Below are 4,464 nucleotides of genomic sequence, written 5' to 3'. Positions count from 1 at the left end.
CTTTTCAGCTGTTGGGACATTATAAGGCGATGGTCAGTCTCACTATATGGTTAGAGTAGCTCAAGAGTTGGCAGTGGGTGATGATGACTAGCTTTCTTCTTCTCTGGTCTATCACTAGAGGGAAGGCATGTAATACTGTAATACCCACCACCAACGCTTGGGCTACTATTGTCTGACCAAATAATGGGATTTGACCATCACCTTTTTAATGTATGTAAGATCCCCAAAGTGCAGAGCACGATGTTTTATATAAAAAGATTCTATAATAACGGGACGCAAACATTGGATTCGCAGATTCATAGACCATCACGCTAACCATAGGGCCACGTTTGGCCCTATCGCTATGGGAGAGAAAAAAGTCCCAATAATATATTCAATGCTGACCTCACAATAGTTGCTTTTCTTCAGTAAAGGTATTTGAACTTTGGCTTATTCATATTCCTATTTGAATATAAGTATTGGGTATTCGGTATTTTCAACATGATCCTGATCAGAAACCCCACAGTTCAGGCATAACCGTTTCTAATTTTAAAATGTTTACTACTGGGAGGGCAACTCTATTTAGCAGCAACTGCAGCTTACACGCTACTTTTAAGCTAATGGTGGGATTAACTCTCCCGTAGCTACAAGTACGAAGAATATTAAGAGACATATCAGGCTCGAATCTCGCAGTCATACACGATATCTATGGTAGGTAAGTGGAAGGGTGTGGATATGATGACAGAAATTTCTATGAAATACAGGGTTATAGGTTAGTTAATAGAGATAGAATACTAAAAAGAGAAGAGGAGTGGTTTTGTATGTAAAATATGAGTTAATCCTGTTTAAGTTGAGTATATGAAAGTTAATGAGATTGAATCTGTTTGTGTTTCTGTAAGTGGTTATAAGGGGAGAAGAGTTTTAGTTGGAATTTGTTACAGACCAGTAGATGGAACTGATGAAATTAATGAGAAACTCTTCGGATATATAAAGAATTCAGCTGTCAGTTATATCATAATTATGAAGGATTTTGATTTCAGACATATAGGTTGAAAAATATTGAGTCAGACCACGTGGGAAACATATTTTTTAGAAACGTTTAGGAAGGTTTTCTTCATCAGTTGGTCAAGGAACATTAAAGAAAAAAAAAAGGATGGCTGCGCGTTTGTTTGAATTTAAGCACAAAGATACACAATAGGCTATTTGTGCTCTGCCCACCACGGGTATCGAAACCCGGATTATAGCGTTGTAAGTCCGCAGACATACCGCTGTGCTACTGGGGGACTGGCTGTAAGTAAAAAACAATAAAAACAAGATTGACCAACAAAGGGTATAAAAACTAAAATTAAAGAAAAACATCATATATTCAACAAGAATAAATTGACTACTGTAACGGAAGAGTTAAAGGATTATAGTTGGTGATTATTAGATACTAAATGTTTTCAATATTTACTAATGAAGATTTAAGTAACGTTCCTCATCTTGCATAATTGCTAGACGGGAACAATGTTGAACAAGATAATCACACTAATTCTAAACTTCTTAAGACAAAATTGGGAAGTTTAAAGAATGATAAAGCTCCTGGGCCAAATAATGTTTCCTCTAAAGATGTTGAAGGAGGTTAAGTATTGGATTTCCAGTACATTTCCAGCTTTTATTTTAAAATTTTTGTTTGTTTCTTATGAATTTCGCGCAAAGCTACACGAGGGCTATCTGCGCTAGCCGTCCCTAATTTAGCAGTGTAAGACTAGAGGGAAGGCAGCTAGTCATCACCACCCACCGCCAAGTATTGGGCTACTCTTTTACCAACGAATAGTGGGATTGACCGTCACATTATAACGCCCCCACGGCTGAAAGGGCGAGCATGTTTGGTGTGACGGGGATTCGAACCCGCGACCATCAGATTGCGAGTCGAGCGCCTTAACCACCTGGCCATGCCGGGCCCTTGGATATATGAGTCACTCGCTACTATTTTTTCTACGTCTTTGAGTAATGGATAGGTACCAGGAAATTAGAAGTTTTATGTTATTTCTCGTTTCAATGGCGGTGATAAAAATTGTTCCGGTAATTATAGATCTATTAGTCTTACATCGAGGATGGGAAAAGTTTATGAAAATCTGATAAAAGATGCTTCTCAAAATCATTTAACAAAGATTAAAATTTTTTTAGGAAAACTTTGCCGTGATTATCTTTTGACATTCTCTGGAGAGGTTACTACTTATGTAGATAAGGGTGTGTATTTGGTATATCTGTATTTTCAAAAAGCATTTGACAAGGAACCACATGAAAGGCTTATTAAACAGTTATTTCTATACATGTGAGGGATAAGTTGGCTCATTGGATAGAAAAATAGGTGAACGGAAGAAAGCAGAGACTGTTATTGATAGAGTTTAGTCAACCTGGATTACTGTCACAAATTGGGTACCTCAGGGCTCAGTTTTAGGATCTATGCTTTTCTTTTTTTTTGGTTTAGATCAATGACATACATAAAATAATGGTCAATAAACTGCTTAAATTTGTTGATGATATTAAGGTCTTAGGTGTTGCTGGCTGTGAGGAGGATGCTGCTGGTTTATAAAATGATTTAGACCATGTGGTGAATTAAGTGAATGAATGGCAGATGGCTTTTAATTATAATAAATTCAAGTTAATTCATGTGGGTTATCATAATTTCAATTATAAGTATAACTCTGATGGGAATAACCTTAACAGCGTTATGAAAGAAAAGGACTTTGAAGTTCTGGTGATCAGTCTCTTAAGCCATCCAAGCAGTGTGCTGTTACTTGTAGTATAGTAAATAGGATTTTAGGTTATACCTACAGAAATATTGAATATAAGTCCAGAAAATGTGTAATTTCATTGTATATGTTACCAGTTAGGCCACATTTGAAGTATTGTGTTCAATCTTCGGCTTCTCACCTTAGAAAGGACATTGAAATGTGTCTGGGTTTTATATATGTGGGCTGGGATTTTTTTACACTAGGGGTCTATGACTTGTTGACGATAAATTTGAACAATTAATAGACAGCACACAATCCACTTGTTTTAAAATAACATATTCAAAATAAGTCTAGCGTACAAAACTTCATTACACTAACGTTTATCACAATCACAGTTGTATCAAAAACTCTAAATAATTCTCCTTTCTCGCCAAAAGTCCACACAGGCTGTTTTAATTACTTTAGAATCAAATTGAAAAGACAAAATATTTTTCTCTACTCTGTTTCTTACTGTACAATCTGCTTACCACATTTGTATCCATAACTTTAAATAATTTACTTCTTTACATCAAAGTCCACATAGACGGGTTCAATTACCTTAGAACACATTGTAATAAGACAAATCGTTCTTCTTATCTCTGTTAAACTGTGAAACTCACTTTATATATCGCTCGTTACAGCTAAACTAACAATCACGCAGTCTAACTTCACTTTCACTAACTGAACGTTTTCTGACGTAACTTAACTTGCACTCACTTGGTCGCTTATATGTGTATATATATTGTCCAACTGAAGCCTATAACTTCCTACAAACTAAGAGACACTACGATGTAACAATACTCATTTATAGCAACGAGAAAAATACAGAAGGTTCGTGTAATGTGACGTCAATTTACAACATTTGAACTACGCACACAACTTACGACTCTTACCGAGGTACGTAACGAAATTTGTCATAATTATCTCCTTTAAAATAATTGCTTTTAACACTCTTGTTATGAAACTAAATAATCGTTAAATATTACATCACTAAGTGAACTAAATGTTAACTCTTACACTAAACAGTTTTGTATATCCAACAAATTGTTGGACATGGTTCAGAGGAAGACTACTAAAATGATACCTGAGATGCAAAGTTTGTCATACGGAAAAGAGTAAAACCTCTCAAACTGTTTTCTCTTGAGAACAAAAAATAGACGGTATCTGATTGAGGTCTATAAGATTTTAAGAGAATTGTAGTGTCGATGCATCATCTTTTTTATACTTAATAGTGAGAACAGTAGGATTTGGGGACACAAAGATAAATTTTGGCAGGTTAGGAGTCATCTTCAACGAAGACAGTTTTATTTTTTTAACGTAGTAGTTGGCCTTTGGAATGGGTTGCCTTCAGATGTGGTGAAGACAGTAAATTTAAGGGTGTTTAAGGGAAGGCTTGATAACATATTTGAATGATACAGATTAGCTTTGAGCTTATATATATGTATGTAGTTTGATTTAATGGATGTGACAGTCTAAATGGACTAACAGGTCCTTTGTTGTCTTTAAATGTTATAAATGTTGGGCCATGTCCAGCTCTTAGAATTATTATGTTCATCTCTGAAATAGTTAGGGAGTAGATATGTTCTAATGAAAACTCAAATTGTTAATGCAATAATTTTAATGCAAGTGTAATATAAAAACAAAAATTACAATAATTTGTTTTGGAATTTCGCGCAAAGCTACACGAGGGCTATCTGCGCTAGCCGTCCCTAATTTAGCAGTGTAA

The sequence above is a fragment of the Limulus polyphemus genome, unplaced genomic scaffold, assembly GCF_000517525.1.
Source record: "Limulus polyphemus unplaced genomic scaffold, Limulus_polyphemus-2.1.2 Scaffold1301, whole genome shotgun sequence".
NCBI lineage: Eukaryota > Metazoa > Arthropoda > Merostomata > Xiphosura > Limulidae > Limulus > Limulus polyphemus.
Note: the sequence above shows the minus strand (reverse complement) of the source record.